This window comes from Lithobates pipiens, unplaced genomic scaffold, assembly GCF_037356315.1.
Source record: "Lithobates pipiens isolate NorthernLeopardFrog02 unplaced genomic scaffold, aLitPip1_a1.2 Scaffold_22, whole genome shotgun sequence".
Taxonomy (NCBI): domain Eukaryota; kingdom Metazoa; phylum Chordata; class Amphibia; order Anura; family Ranidae; genus Lithobates; species Lithobates pipiens.
The window spans coordinates 51,539,266-51,556,580 of record NW_027507784.1 but is presented as its reverse complement, the minus strand read 5'-3'; the positions used below and the strand labels follow the sequence as shown (position 1 = coordinate 51,556,580).

Sequence of the window (17,315 nt, the reverse complement as noted above, 5' to 3'; positions counted from 1 at the left end):
GTACAAAATAAGTCCCAAGAGAGACTTGCGAGAACCTCAGCAGCAACAAACTCATTGGGTAGGGAGAAAGTAGGTAGAAGGAGCTTAGGTCTAGGGTGGGACACATCACCCAAGATAGTGCAGAATATTTGTACAGAGAAAGAGTATGTATGTCTCAAAGTAATCTGAGTGACCTTTGAATTTAAAGTGAAAGAAAAGCCTAACTATTCTTAAAAATGTTCACTCTCCCTACGTATCCTGCACACCCTGAAAAAAAAAGAGCTGCGTGCTTAAAGTGGAAGTCCATGCTAAAACTAAAATCTTTGCACCTGTAGACACCCATGATTTAACACTAACCTATCTAACCCTGTAAAGAAAAAATCAGTATACATACCATTTTTGAAGCTGATCCAACCCGATTCCATGCTGAGCTGTCAGCCGCGGCTTCGCTGAGAAGGCAGGCACAGAGAATACGTCCGACAACGGAAGCCCCATAGTAAATCTATGGGTGACGTCACTTCCCATTCATTTCAGCAGTTGTCGGCTGCGTCCTCTGCAGAGCTTCCGCAGCTGGAGATCAGGTCGGATCGGCTTCAGAAAAATTATGTATACTAATTTTTTCTTTACAGGGCTAGATAGGTTAGTGTTAGATTGTGCGTGTCAATAGATGTATTCTACTTTAAGTTTTTTAAACCCGGTCCTGTCTCTTGATTCAGCAGCTCCAGCTCGTTTGTGTCAGCTGACAGCAGATGGGCCATGGAAGACTATGGGTGATGTCACGGTTCCAGGAACTCACAACGATTGTTGAGCACTGCCTTACACAGGGAAGCCAAAGCTACTTTATTACATGAACAAACTGGATTAAAAAAAGGTAAATACACAGATTGTTTTTATAAGGAAATATGCAAGATAAGTAGGAGGAGGGGCGAGAGAGCATTTTTAAGAATAGTTATAGTGGACCTTTACTATCACTTTAAGGGATTTGTGGGGTTTTTTCTGTACCTGTTTTTAATGATGTTGATTGCTTGTAATGCAAGGAAATCTTTTTGCACATTAAAGTAGAACTATAGGCAAAACATTTTTTTTTCATTTTGTAAAGAAAAAGGGAGGGTTGTAACCCCTGTCAGATTTTTGCTCGCCATCTATGTCCCATTGCGGAGATTTCTCTTCACTTCCTGTCCCATAGTCAAACAGGAAGCAAGAGAAAATCCTTGAAAATTAAGGGAATCCTTTAGGGACCCCTAGGCCACCAAAAATAGTGTTCCCATTGGAAGATTTCCCCTCTATTACTTTTCGGGGACAACACAAAATTTGGGATATTCTTTTACCTTCACTTTCAATGATAACAGTAAACAGGACAAATAGAGATGGTGAATCTCCTTAACAGGGACACAGAAAAAAATAAAAACTGACAGGAATTCTAATCCCTCTCCTCTCCAAAAGTTTTTCCTTTAGTTATACTTTAAATTATTATACTTTAAATTGTCAATAGTGATTTTTTCTTAGAAGCACGAAACTATGGTCAGAAATGTGACAATGCCAAGTCATTTGACTTGACAGTAAATGTATATTTTGGTAACAAGCATCCTTTCCTGACCTCAAGGTTGGGCGATACAACCACAAGTGTTAGGCTGGCCATACACAGTTCGAAGCTCGGCCGGTTCAGCAGGAAACAACTGGGATTCGAACCGTTAAAGCGGAGGCTGAATGTACCAAGTTGATGTATCAACCAAATTGGGTACAACCAGCCTTAGCTACCTCTGCCCCAACCTAATTCTGCTTCAGAATAATCCAGATATTCAAAAAAAAAAGGAATTGCTGCTTTATTTTTCAAAAGTTTTTTTTTACAGTTGAAAGAACCAAAAACATTAGAGAGTTATTTAAAGAATATTACAAGTGGAATTACTTAAAAAAGTTTTCAACAAAGAGAAATCAACTCAAAATAGGCCAGTTATGTGCGGTAAAACCTTACAAATAATGTACCTTTAATTATTACAGTCCTCAATTTAGCTGACAGATTTGCTAGAGACTTTCAAATTTGCATGGATCATTACTGGAAAGTTAAAATAATTTATCAAAAGTTATCCTTGATTAAAGCTTCTTTAGCTTACTTCAGTCTTTTCATGTACAACGCTTAATCCCCTCATATTGATTAGTGTATTATATCTACATGTGATGTCCCAGTTTTGAGTGTAGGAATTTTACACATTTTACCAACCAGAAATTCTTAGTAGCAGCTACTGTATTGTGAACTTTTCTGGTGGGAACAGAAAGATTCTTAGAGAACACCAAAGTCCAGATTTGAGTAGCAAATAATCTGTGTGACTAGTCATGTACTACTGGTGTCACAGTTCTGAAAAGAGAATGGTGAAATTTAACCATTTTGGTAAAATGCATTGTGGTCACAAAGTAAAAGTGAAGTTAAAAGAAAAGTTTGGGATTAAAAAAAAAATTATATTTACTTAGGTGGATGCAGTGTGATCCCATGCTGCATCTGTCCCCAGCTGCCTCTGCAGTGATAACTGAGCGATCAAACACAGCTTATTGCTCAGTTCTCCCCCTCCGCTCTGAACAAAGAGCTATGAGTGTCAGTCCGTGACTCTCTTCTCTCCCCTCCCATGCTCACTGGAGCGGCGCTGGGCTGTGGAGGAGGCAGGAGGGGCTGGCTCAGGCTCTGAGAGGCTAAATCAGGAGTCAATCCAGGCATCTGGGTGAATCCTGGCCATGTGGTCAGGATCTTTACCGAGCATGGACCGGCTGAGTGATGTCAACCAACAGTGGTCTTTAGACTGCTGTCAGCTGAAAATGGGTCACAGGAGTGCAGAACGAACTGCACTCCTGTGATCCATAGAAGATGTATGGCAAAAAAAGCTTTTGTTACTACTTTAAGTTGGTTTTGGGTTATTTTTAAAGAGACTACTGCCAAGCTGAGCAGTACACAGTAATGACATTGGGATCGGAGTGAGGTATTACTAAGCACAGTAGAGGACCAGGAGATTGACACTACCAGAAATGCTGTTTTGAAGACATAGGTTCTAAATTTCTCTTCACTGGAGCAGAGTTTGGTTGTGTGTCCGGCAGAAGGGCTAAGTATATATTTTTGCTTTAAGGGACAGCTTATATTGACAAGTTCAGATTGGCAACTGAGTTGCTCTTGGGCAGGCATGTCCAACCTTTTGGATCTTCCTGGGCAACCATTAGAAGAAGAGGAATTGTCTTGGGCCGCACATAAAATACACTAATAATAAGGAGGGCCGATGAACAGAAAAAGTCAGGCAGATCACAAAGTAACGATCACTGATATAGAATATTGTACCTATCTGAAACTTCATTTTTTTTTTTGTACTATGTTTTATACTAAAAGTAAAAGAGGGCAACAAAAAACGAGTGCAATATTAGACACTGTTTTTGGTTAACTAACGCATCAATATCTACTTCAATGGATCACCCTTGAAAATAGTTGCTCACAAATATAGGTGTTTGCTGAAAACTGATGAAATAAATAAGGTTTGATTGTGAAGAGTGGGGGATTTTTCTTTGAGAAGATAAAATTTATAAAAGTCCAGTAAAGACAGTATAAATTTTTTCTTCATCCATATGTGTTCACTAAGTCTAAAGACGTTTTTAGAAAAAAAAACAATATTATTGTGTTGGGCCACATTCATGGCTGTCTTGGAACCTATGCGCTGTGTGACACCTATGTGTTTCTGTAACCATTGGAAGTAATTTAAAGAACATTGAACCCCTATCCGATGGGCTTTACATTACTTCCAATGGTTACAGAAACTCCATTCATTTACCCTGGACTTGTTCTGGTGCCAAAAAACAGCCCCTCTTTCGCCTTATTTTTTAAATATATTTTTCACAGAAAAAAAAGTAAAGAGTAAAAAACTGTACCCTAAAACATTTAAAGCAACAGTATACAGGAAAGGGGGAAAATGCAAATACAAAGAATACAAAATGAAACAAAAATTTCCTCCTATTACTGTTGTGTCTACAAGACCAGAAGTGAAGGAATATCCCTACAACTGAACACAGATGACAACAAATAAAAAATGACACAATTAGCATGCGGCTGTCCATAACAGTCAGACAAAAAGTATTTTCAAATAGAGAGCTTAACGATGAAAGCAATGTTTTTCTAATGTCCATAAATTTGTAATTCATTTTTGTAATTCATTTTCCTCATAGCAGTTTTAAACCTCAGTCATAAAATTTGAACTAAGCACATACACTATATTGCCAAAAGTATTGGGACGCCTGCTTTACACGCACATGGCCGCTATAACAGCTTCAACTATTCCGGGAAGGCTGTCCACATGGTTTAGAAGTGCGTCTATGGGAATGTTTGACAATTCTTCCAGAAGTGCATTTGTAAGGTCAGGCACTGATGTTGAATGAGAAACTCTGTCTTGCAGTCTCTGCTCTAATTCATCCCAACTGTGTTCTATCGGGTTGTGTGAGGGCCAGTCAAGTTCCTCCACCGCAGACTCGCTCATCCACACTATATTGCCAAAAGCATTGGGCCACCCTTCGAAATCATTTGGTGGAGGAGGGATTATAGTGTGGGGTTGTTTTTCAGGGGTTGAGCTTGGCCCTTTAGTTCCAGTGAAGGGAACTCTTAAGGCATCAGCATACCAAGACATTTTGGACAATTTCATGCTCCCAACTTTGTGGGAAAAGTTTGGGGATGGCCCCTTCCTATTCCAACATGACTGCGCACCGGTACATTCATGTTGGAACAGGAAGGGGCCTGATCCAACTGGATGAGCGATTTTGGGGTGGAGGAATCTGCCAGAAATCTAGTGCTACATAGGAAAGTATCAGGATGCATAGGAAAGTATCAACTAATACTATTACCAGTTTCTAATGTGGATTACAGAACATCTCACTCAATGTTATTGAGATGAGGATGGGGGGTGGGGGTGGAGATGGGGGGAGCTTAATAGTCCTAAACAATTCCTGTCCTTGGGTGACAACACTGCTCCTCCAGTGAGGAAGCATTGTCACCCTGGAGAAGGAAATATGCTATTGGTAGGATCATAGGTGCAAAACCTAAAAAAACAAATATGCAGCCATCCTCTCTAAAGACTGGTAAATTTCAATATATTACATTGTTGTACTTGGATTTAGATACACTTTAAGATTAGGCTCACGCTGTTGAATTTTGTGTGGCTTACATTCATGCACTACATTCATTTGAGTAGGCTGCTGTACCTGCAGGAAAACGCAGCAAAAAGTCCCTGCACCTTTTTGAAATTTCTGCCAAACAGAAAGTGCATGGTGCTTATGCAATTTTCTGCACCCGAAAGTGCATTGTGTTTTCGGAATGCGTGGGGTAGCCATTAAGAATGTGTGGCACTCCCACGCGCCTGCAAAAGAGCAGCGTGTTTTAGCTTCGGTGTGGGAATACGTACAATTTACATGCTGACTTCCACCCGCAACAACCCGCCACAGTGTGAATCTGGCCTAAATCCTTTCCTTCATCAGACCTAAGAAGACACATTTGTTGCAATTATTTTTGTGAAATAAATATTTTGGCAGAAATCCTGCTTCATTATTTAATACAATAAAACTTACATTGCACAAATGAACATAATAAATTCATTCAGTTTGTTAGATTTTAAGCAGCTTATGCCACTCATTGCACTTTTTTATATAAAAAAAAATATAGAAAAAAGTTTCATAAAGTACGCTTGATCTTTGCAGACTTCCCTAAGTGCCTGATTCAGCAATTCTGTCTGTTTCAGACTAATGCAATGTGACTTAACACAGTAAAACTAGAAACTTTACTTCCTTGGCCACAGCAAACTGATCTTGTATTATATTCTATAAAAACTCCGCTCTATAATGAGGTTAGTGCTGATGCTGGGAAACAATCTGCAAAACAGAACAGTGCCTTAATTATCAGAAGAAACTAAGACAATGACAATTGCTGCTGGGATAGCAAAAAAAAAGAAAAGCCTAAAGTAGACCTGACATTTTATAATAAACTTAGAGAGGCTGGTGTACCAAAGGCAAATAGGCAGTTCACGTTGCAAGGAAATTTTAATTTAGTGAAAATTTTGGAAATTCACTTTGAAAAGAAGAGCTAATCACGTGTAAGCAAAAAAACAAAAAAACAAAACAAATACGGAAAATAAACTATACATTTTGTTTTTGAATTTTTGAATTAACCACTTTCAGACCGGACCAATTTGCTGGTCAAAGACCAGACCACTTTTTGCGATTCGGCACTGCGTCGCTTTAACTGACAATTGCGCGGTCGTGCGACGTGGCTCCCAAACAAAATGAACGTCCTTTTTTTCCCACAAATAGAGCTTTCTTTTGGTGGTATTTGATCACCCCTGCGGTTTTTATTTTTTGCGCTATAAACAAAAATAGAGCGATAATTTTGAAAAAAACGCATTATTTTTTACTTTTTGTAATAATAAATATCCCCCAAAAATATATAAAAAAACATTTTTTTCCCTCAGTTTAGGCCGATACGTATTCTTCTACATATTTTTGGTAAAAAAATCGCAATAAGCGATTATTGATTGATTTGCGCAAAAGTTATAGCGTTTACAAAATAGGGATAGTTTTATAGCATTTTTATTAATAATTTTTTATTATTTTTTTTTTTTACTAGTAATGGCGGCGATCTGCGATTTTTATTGTGACTGCGACATTGTGGGGGACCCATCGGACATTTTTGACACATTTTTGGGACCATTGTCATTTATACAGTAATCACTGCTATATAAATGCAGTGATTCCTGTGTAAATGACACTGGCAGTGAAAGGGTTAACCAGTGGGTGGCAGTGTAGGGGTTAAGTGTTCCTAGGGGTGTGTTACTAACTGTGGGGGGGTTGGGCTTTCATTTAGTGTACACTGATCTCTGCTCCAATCACATGGAGCAGAGATCAGCGTCACTAGTTGCTAGGCAGAATGGAAAAATGTTGTTTATACAGCATTTCCTCCATTCGGCCGCTCCGTGAGACGATCGCGGGGATGCCCGCGGCGATCGAGTCCGCGGGTCCCGTGACCGGACTCACGGGGGTCCCGACCAGCGCGGGAGCGCGCCGCCGGCGGCGCGCTCCCGATGGCACGGCGGCAACGAATATTGGACGTACATGTACGCCAATATGCCTGCCCGTGCCATTCTGTCGACGTACATCGTCGTGCGCTGGTCGGGAAGTGGTTAATTGATGAATTTTTGCTTACGCATGATTGGATGATGGAATTCAGCGCAGAATTCCCTTGCAAAGTGAACATCCTATTGCCTAGTAAACCAACCTTATTGACTCAAAGGAAAAGGGCCAAGTCCATAAATAGGGAGCTGCACTAGGAATTTTCATTATATTATGCCATTTCAGTAGTAGCAGAGTTTTGTACTGTTTTATTAATAATTGTATATTATGCCTCCTTCTTGTAACTGTGTATAAATACCCAGTTTTCAGAACCATTTTCAAAATGTATTACGGCCCATATACAAGGGTAGCCACTGCTAAGAATCAGCCATTCTTGCCGGCATGGATGGGTACACAGTGTGGTTGATTTAGTAAAGAAAAATAGACTGTTCACTTTGCGAGGGAAGTTGAACTTTTCAAGGGAATTTTCCCCAGAGCTTAGTGAATCTAGTGTAGCTCTGCTGACATCCATCATCCATTCATATTTTGCAATGTCTTTATTGACATTTATTGGGTTACTGCATACAATTTAGAAGAAGTAGTATGTATTACACATATAATTGCGGAATGAGCCTCATCCTATCCATCCCTTAAGACACCGAAATACATAGGTTGAAGCTTGTTTTGGAGTTATGTCATCCTGCATGGAGTGTGTGCCTGCTCACAGTCTGTTATTTTGTGGCTGGAGATGACGGTATCAGTGATTTGTATACAATGCTATACTAAGTGTTGAGGTAGACACTGCCTCATGTAAGTGCATTGTGTTTTTTAATAGTTTTTTTTATAAAGAGGGTTTTACATGATGCAGTGCCTTTTGTTTCCTATGTACAGTCTCAAGCAGCGATGATGGTGGTCTGGAAGAGGAGAGTGAATTGGTTTAACCTATAGTGGCTGGAAAATAGTTAAATTGGACATATTATATTATGGAGAAAGCATTGATGTTTTTAGATTTTGTTAGTGTAGAAAGTGGAGGAGGCACAGTGTGGACACTGGACAAGGAGAAGAGGATAAAGCTTGAAGCAATAGCACTTTCTTATAGGAACTTTGTTTTGCACATGAACTTTGTACTGGGTATTTTTATTGTATGGGACACTTTATTTAGAATATGGTGGGGGAAACCTGCACTAATAACTTTTCCTGCAAGAGATATCTCATACCCCACTTGAGGTTCTTTAGCTGTGAATTAAGAATTATAAGCCCCCCTAAGTAGGATAAAACCCTGGATACATGAAAACAAGGCTCTATTTATGAATTAATTAGATGACTGGGATGACACTCGCATGGACTTATCAAGACTACAGTTGTGCCTTCACCTCTTCAGGGGTGATTACACACAAAATTTTTTTATTTTTTTTTGATATTGATAGTGATGTCTAATATACAATCCTTCTTACTTATATAATCCACTCTGATTGAATGAACCCATCCCTTATTAATAGAATTACCAGCGACCTTGGCTATATTAGAGGTGAGATTTTCTCTTTCTCAACCCAAGCGTCACAAATAATTGGTTTATTCTTTACTTTTGCCAATTTGTTCGGCAGAAAGGATTGTTCCTGGTCCTAAACTTATTCTGTGTGGTGTCCCCCTGTCTTGAGGTTCATCAGTACCTACCCAGTATTGTCCTGAGGAAGCTATTACAATTGTGAAACGCGTTGACTAGAAGGGATGGAGAAGTCTATGGATTCTACCCATAAGACCCCATAAGACCCCCAGCAATTTGCGTCATACTTCCATGTCTTTCCAATTGGGTATCTGTTGACCCTATCAGTTAGTAGGGTGTCTTTGTCTGTTAAATGTTATTTTAATTATTTTGTAATATAGACTTTATATTTTATAAATTATTGCCTCATGTTATGCCCACAAAGTCCACCTTGTTTTGATAGAGTTGTCACAACTCATTCAATTCTTTCCTACAATCATCGGATGTTGGCACAGTGGGTGTCTTTTCTTTCTATTTATTTAGAATATATATTTGAATGAACAGTACACTTATTTAAGAAGATACATTTATTGACACTGGGCAATTTATGAATCATATGGATTTGTACCTTATTTAATTTTGCACATTCATTGATATGTTGTCTTATATGAAATATACATTTTTTAGTGTATACTATATATTTAAAAGGAAAATAAGTAATTTCTGAATAATAAAAAACATTTTTTGGTCTTGCTCTGTTTTACCCTGGTGGCTAATGCACTGACCCAGAGCAGTATTGGAACAATTCCATAAAAAAAACAAAAACATAATGGCCTACTACATAGGAAAATACAAACAAGCTGGCAGTAGAAGTGATCCTCCAAGATAACCTTTATTGACAGCTATGACTAAAGCCCTCTTGGGATGAAATGCATAAGCTGCATCTGTTTTATGGGTGACTTGACTCTTTAATAAAGTTTATCTCAGAGGATCACTTTGAACATTATCTTGTTTTTATTCTTGGCATGGAAACAGTGTGCAGAAAGGACTGTTGCTGGTCACCCACAGAGTAGAGCGTGGGTGGAAGTAGGATGAAGAACGTGTCCTTTTGTGATTGCTTCTACATGGAAGCTTTGGGATGATGTGAGAATCTCTGTCTCTATCCCTTGTTCTTCAGTAAGAACATCAGCAGCTGAATGTAGAAATATTTATGGCCTGTGGCGTGTGATGATAGCATCAGTTTGAGAACCAATGGAGATTATAATTTATTGACAGATGCATCTGATCTGCAGTTGACCTTCTTCTGGCCTACTTCACCATAGACCTGTAAGGAAATCCATAACCAGTCTGCAGTAAACGCCTGTTGATGCATGCCTATTGAACTTCTGACAATGTTTTTATCACTGTCCCTGCCTTCACACGGGCATAATTAATGTACGATGGGCCCCATTTGCCCGCAAGAGATGCACTGGTGTTCCATGCATCCACAGGCAGGCAGTCCCAATCATGTCAATTTGAACACAGCGGCTGTACGGACACAGACACTGCTCCATTTTGATAGCCATCTGGGTGCATTCCCCAGACTCACCAAGGGACATACGTTCCTCCCACACAGCTGTCATGTTGAAAGAACTATCAATCCTCAGAGAAAATAGCCTAAAACCCAGTGGGCTGAACGAAAAAAAGGAGGAACTTGGAACAAGCTCCCTGTACTAACTTTGCAATGTTAGTACAGTGTTCTTCCCGCTGAACTAATATGTTTTGACAGGGAGGCTGCAGTCTCACAAGAACACAAGGGTGAGTGATTGCAGCCATTGACCGCAATCGCTGATCGGAAGCTAGTAGGCTACTGGTTTTCCAGCATGCCTGTTCAACAGAAGCTGTACGTTAGGCCAGCTGCTGTTGGACAGGTTACTGTATACACTGGCCAAATGTCGGCCCGGTTCAACAGAAACCAGCCGATATCCGGCCTGTGTGTACCAGCCCTTAAAAAAATTCAACCAAAAGTGAAAATTATTTGAAGCATTAGCCCAAGAAGCTTTGACCAGAAGATAAACTAGTCTACGACAATAGACTAACAACATTCAACCAAAGATAGCATAAACAATATCCTAAGAACATTTGAACAGAAGATAAAATAGCCTATAGCCAGCCATACATTATACAAAATCATGATTGGAACCATGTATGGGCAGGCTGAATGTACCCAAGTAAAATTGATTGATCAACTTGGGTACAACCAGCCTCTCGGATTTCACATCTCGGACTATCACTAGCGGCTGAATAATCACTGTGTTCTCCTGGAGGGGATGATCCCCCCCCCCACGGGAAGAATGGCTTGGGGCGGGAGGGATTTCCCTGCCAACACTGTCTTTGTTGATAGGGAAATCATGGTTGCAGGAAATAAATGCCAGTCTTATGCCCCGTACACACTATTGGATTTTCCGACAACAAATGTTGGATGTGAGCTTGTTGGCGGAAAGTCCCACCGTGTGTGTATGCTCCATCGAACATTTTGTTGTCAGACTTTCCTCCAACAAATGTTAACTAGCAGGTTCTCAAATTTTCCGCCAACAAATCTTTGTTGTCGGACTTTCCGATCGTGTGTACACAAATCTGTCAGACAAAAAGTCCATGCATGCTTGGAACAAGCATGGAGATATAACTAGCGTTCGTAATGGGGATATCACATACATCTTGTACTTCGTTCGTAATTGTTGGCCAACATTTGTGTGACCGTGTGTATGCAAGACACGTTTGAGTCAACATCCTTCAAACAAAAATCCAAGTTTTTTTGTCGGAAAGTCCAATCGTGTGTACGGGGAAGAAGACAATGGCCTAACAACATTCAATCAAAGACAATAGCCTAAGAAAGTTTGATCAGACTAGAAACAGTCTAAATAAACATTCAACCAGAAGGGGAAATACCACAAGAACATTTGATTTTACCCCATTTGCACAACAGTCACAGCATTTACATTAAAAATCCCTAATGAGCAGTTGTGGGTTAATTCATACAACATGAATGTACAAGCAGTTATGCTTGATGAAGGTCTATACAATTTTTTTTATAAACAGTCCTCTAAATTTTGGCACATCAACAGTTATTTTTCTGTACATGAAGCGTGTTTAAATGGATAAAACATGAGAAAATGTGCATGTATTGCAGATTATTACTATTATTTTTTTTCTTTTTGCTTTAACATATGCTTTAAAACTCTTCCCTACCCCGAACAACCAAAAAAATATGCTATTTCTATTTTTTTTTTTTAGTTCTTTTAACATCCTTTTACATTGTCATTACTTTACATGGGCCAATCTGTGATCAAATATCTCAAGTTTTAGCCATTGTGCCTTCAAACCGTCTTTCCAAACTGTTACACCAAGACACTTGCCTCTGTTCCCATGGAAACAAACAAAATTACTTTAGTAAACAGAAAATAAGCAATTTAGGACTGTTTCACAACTTCTAAAAATAGCTTTGCTGAAGGATAGGCTGTGCGGCTCAGACTGATTAAATAAACACTATAGCTTTCTCCATCTGAGAATAGCAGTCTTTAAGCGAGTAAATAACATTCTATAGAGCTGTCTTGTCTGATAGAACGTTATTCAATGCATCATACAAAGTTTTTTTCATTTTGCATTCCTCAGCATTTATTCATATTTTTGTTGAAATGTATATTGATAGAGAAAACATTTGGCTAACGAATAGTTGTAAAATTCAAATGTAGATTTGCCAGCAAACTTTAGGAGCCTTTGAAGGAGTGAAACTCATAAACCACAGAACTGCAAAAAAGTATGTATTGAGTTTTGTATACGTACAGTATATACTAATCACGGAACAGTTTTGAATATATACAGTTAGATCCATATCAGGGGTGGACTGACAACTCATGGGGCCCCCGAGCAATAGGAGATTATGGGGACCCCAGGCAATCAGAGATTATGGGGCCACACAGTATACACATACATGTACACACAGTATACACAGACATGTTTCTATTGGCTGAGAAGGTACTAGAGAGGTGGCGCAGCTATAATCTCAGGATTTTTAGACCAAAAGGATGTCGGTAAGGGACATTTCAGAGACAGATGTAAAAAAAAACTGATTTTTTACATACTGTCCCTTGTTTTACTAAGGCTGGCAACCCTGATGGGGCCCCCCAGTGGCCCGGGGCCCTCGGGCAGTGCCCGAGTGGTCAAATGGTCAGCCCGCCCCTGGTCCATATATATTTAGACACAGGCACAATTTTAGTTTTTTTCAGGTATTTACCAAAACATATTCAGCTATAGTTATACAATGGATATTGGCTGAAAGTACACACTCTCAGATTTAATTTCAGGGTATGTACTTCCAAATCCGAGTAATGGTTTAGGAATTACAGCTCTTTTTCAAGGGACCAAAAGTAATTGGAAAATTGAATCTAAAGCTGTTTCATGGCCAGGTGTTTCATCAATTAAGCAGGTAAAGGGTCTGGAGTTGATTCTAAGTGTGGTATTTGCATTTGGCATCTATTGCTATGGACCTACATCATGCATTCAAAGTAGTTGTCCATGCAAGTGAAACAGGCCATTGATAAGTCCCATACACACTATCAGATTTTCTGCATATTTACCAAAACCATGTAGTGTAAGGGCCTGCCTGATTGCATACAAATTGAAACTCCTAAGGTTTGACCTCATATTATATGGTTTTGGTAAATCTGAAGACAAAAATCAGCAGACAATCTGATAGTGTCTTAAGGCTTCAAAAACTAAACAAATCCATCAGAGAAATTGCAGCAACATTAGGGTTCGCCAAATCAACAGTTTGGTACATTCTGAGAAAAGAAGAATGCACTTGTGAGCTCAGCAACATAAAGAGGCCTGGACGTCCATGGAAGACAATAGTGGTGGATGAACGCCGGATCCTCTCTATGATAAAGAAAAACCCATTTACAACATCTAGACAAGTGAAGGACACTCTCCAGGAGGTGGGCGCATCACTGTTAAGGTCTACAATCAAGAGAAGACTTCACGAGAGCAAATACAGAGGGTTCACCACAAGGTGAAAACCATTCATAAGCCTGAAGAATTGAAAAGCCAGATTAGACTTTGCCAAAAAACATCAAAAAAGCCAGACCAGTTCTGGAAAAGCATTCTTTGGAAGGATGAAACTAAGATTAAAGCGGGGTTCCACTGCCCAAAAAGTTTTTTTTTTTGGTACAATCAAAAAGATTATGTTCTTTAAACTTATAACTCACTTGTTCCAGGTTTTCAGTTTTAAAGCTGTCCGTTTTCTCTTGTAAAATCAACTTTTAAATGTTCTTAGAGCCGGTTCTCATCTTGCCTGTGGGCATGTGAAGCCCACAGGTATCCTCTTCTGGGATACAGTGCCGCTGATCGACCAGCATGCACTGCGTGTTGTATCCCCGATCTCGCGCATGCGCAGTAACTTTACTTAGGAGCGCCGCCAACAGCTCAGGTTGCCATCGCAATGGGCAGCATCGGTGGAAGTCCCGTCCTGTTGTGATGGCAATGCAGCTGAGCCAGGCTGCCGCACTGACTCCTGGGAAAATGACACAAGCTCCCGGGAGACAATGCGGATAGAGGATATTACGAAATATCCGCACTAACCCCGTCCATATCCGCAATCACAAGATACAGGAACTAGACAACATGAGAATAAAAAAAAAAGGTACAGTAGAAAAAAAAGTCCCATATTTGCTTTATGACATCTATTTAATCAGGTTGATATATTCTCTTAAAATCAGGTGGAGCTCCACTTTAATCTGTGCCAGAATGAAGGGAAGAAAAAAGTTTGGAGAAAGCTTGGAACAGTTCATGATCCAAAGCACACAACATCATCTGTAAAACATGGTAGAGGCAGTGTGATGGCATGGGCATGCATGGCTTTCAGTGGCACTGGGTCATTGGTGTTTATTGAAGAAGTGACAGAAGACAGAAGCAGCCAGATGAATTCTGCAGTGTTTAGAGATATAGGGGGTTATTTACAAAAGGCAAATCCACTTTGCACTGCAAGTGCACTTGAAATTGCACTGAAAGTGCACTTGGAAGTGCAGTCACTCTAAATCTAAGGGGTAGATGAGAAATGAGTGGAAGTTCTGCTGATTTTATCATCCAATCATGTGCAAGGTAAAATGCTGATTTTTATTTTCCTTGCATGTCCCCCTCCGATCTACAGCGACTTTACTTCCAAGTGCACTTTCAGTGCAATTTCAAGTGCACTTGCAATGCAAAGTGGATTTTCCTTTAGTAAATAACCCCCATACTGTCAGACCAGCTTCAGCCAAATGCAGTAAAGTTGATTGGACGGAGCTTCACAGCACAGATGGACAATGATCCAAAACACACTGCAAAAGCAACCCAGGAGCTTTTGAAGGAAAAGAAGTGGAATATTCTGCAATGGGCGAGTCAATCACCTGATCTCAACCCAACTGAGCATGCATTTCACATGCTGAAGGCAAAATTAAAAGGCAGAAAGACCCACAAAGAACAAATGAAGACAGCTGCAGTTAGAGCCTGGCAAAGCATGAGAAAGGAGGAAATCCAGTCTTTGGTATTGTCCATGGGTTCCAGACTTCAAGCAGTCATTGCCAGTAAAGGATTCCCAACAAAATATTAAAAATGAAAATTTTATTTATGATTATGTTCATTTGTCCAATTACATTTGAGCCCCTGAAAATGGGTTGCGGTTCCTAAAGTTTATACTTGATATTTATGTTCACACCCTTGAATTAAAGCTGAAAGTCTGCACTTCAAATTCATTTGGATTGTTTCATTTAAATTTTATTCTGGTGGCATACAGAGTGAAAAGTATGAAAATTGTATCCTAATTCTATGTATATTAACCACTTAAGGTCCACCTTATAACAGTTTTACTGCTACAGGGAAGCACCTCTGCGCCAGATCACGCATTGTATATATACATGATCCGACTCTTTCGGGTAGGGGCGTGCATGTACATCACCAGCAGCTTGCTCACGCTGTGATCATACACAGCAGAAGTCTATCGGCGGCTGTCGCGGACTCTATCTCTGCCAGCACCCACCTATCATCAGGGAGAGAGGCAGAACGGCGGTCTGGCAGGAGAGAGAGGGATGGAATTTTTGTCCCTGCCCAGCCAGAGTCATTAGTACAGTGACAGTGCATATTTTTTAGCACTGATCACTGTAAGGCTCCAGCAGACTAGTGTTTTTATTAGCATTTTTTTCTGCTAGAAGCTAAATAGTGTTATCCTATATGTCCATGCACATTACTTTAGGCAATTAGCATTTTGTAAGCTTCAGCATCTAGGAACAAAAAAATAGTTTTTATAGAGTTTCCTGAAGCGTTTTTCCAGTAGAAACGCTCTTAAATGCTCCTAATAGCGTTTTTTTAGCTTTTTTTTTTTCATTTTACTGCAAAAATGCCAATAAAATGCTAATGCTCCTAAACACTCCTAAACCCTCTTAAATGCTTCTAAACATTGCTAAAACGCTACAAAAAAACAGCGTTTATTATCCAGTGATTATTTCAATTTTTTTTAGCTTAAAAAAAAATGCTAGTGTGCATTGAGCCTAATAGTGTTACTGGTCCACAAAAAGTGTCAGAGTCTAAACAATATCGCAGTTCCGTTATAAGTTGTTGATCGCCACCAATACTAGTAAAACATATAAAAATAAATAAAAACATCCCAGTTTGTAGACACTATAACTTTTACATAAACCAATCAATATACACTTATTGGGATTTATTTGAAAAACATGTAGCACAATATATATTGGTCTAAATTTATGAACATTTGATTTTTTTAATTTTTTCATTGGTTATGTTTTATAGAAAGTAAAACATTTTTTTTTTCAAAATTGTCTTTCTTTTTAGCGCAAAAAAGTTTATAGCGAAAAAAAACAAACAAAAATAAGTAATTACATACCACCAAAAGAAAGCTCTATTTGTGGGGAAAATCAAGGCCCCAACCACCAGAGCAAATCCAATTCACAACACGTCATCAATATTTCATCTGCTGCTAATGCAAGGGAAAGATCCAAGGTGTGCAAATGATACATTGCTGCACTTTTTCTTCTAAGCCTCCAAGAAGCACTATGTACAGTATAATGGGAGGGTGCCGCTGATAAGGTCACCTCTGATGAAATGCGTAGGGAGGAGCCACGCACACACGCTACGTTGTTCGGCCATCTTTGGTTTGCAAACTGACCTGTTTTGATGTTACACACACTGTTTATTACTGTTTGAAATGTAAGTGCACTTCTAAATAAATGAAGATGCTTTTACAATATTGTACTATGTGGAGCCTTTGTCGTGCATACGTATGACCGTGTGGTGTGGGTGAGGACTCAGGTGGATTTACTTTTTGTCTGTGAATTGGCTGCCTGGTGTCCTCGGGCTGTTGCTTAAGTTTCTGCCATTGGATTTTTTGAGTAAAGTGCTCACTGGCCTCCCTGAATAAGGGGGGTCACTGGTTGTCTGGTAAGCCCCTTGTATGGATATCTTCTAGGTGGCACATCCACTAGACATGTGCACACTGAAATATTTTGTTTCGGAATTTAGTTTTAGTCTGAAAAATACATTTATTTACTTACTCCTGAAATTCGTTTTTATTTATTTAGTTTAGTTAAAAAATGCATTAGTCCGAAAATCCGAAATAATTAAGGTTGAATCTGTCATTGAAGGCTTATGGTGTCTGTCGAATGTTCTAAGAAGATTGACGGAGCAGCTAAACTGAACAACGCCACAATCG

General features: G+C 39.4%; 1 protein-coding gene across 1 annotated transcript in view; it reads right to left on the bottom strand.

Annotated features, from left to right (window-relative positions):
- The window catches only part of KCNH7 (potassium voltage-gated channel subfamily H member 7), a 685,804-nt gene that overhangs the window by 375,489 nt on the left and 293,000 nt on the right, over positions 1 to 17,315 (bottom strand). The window lies entirely within an intron of this gene.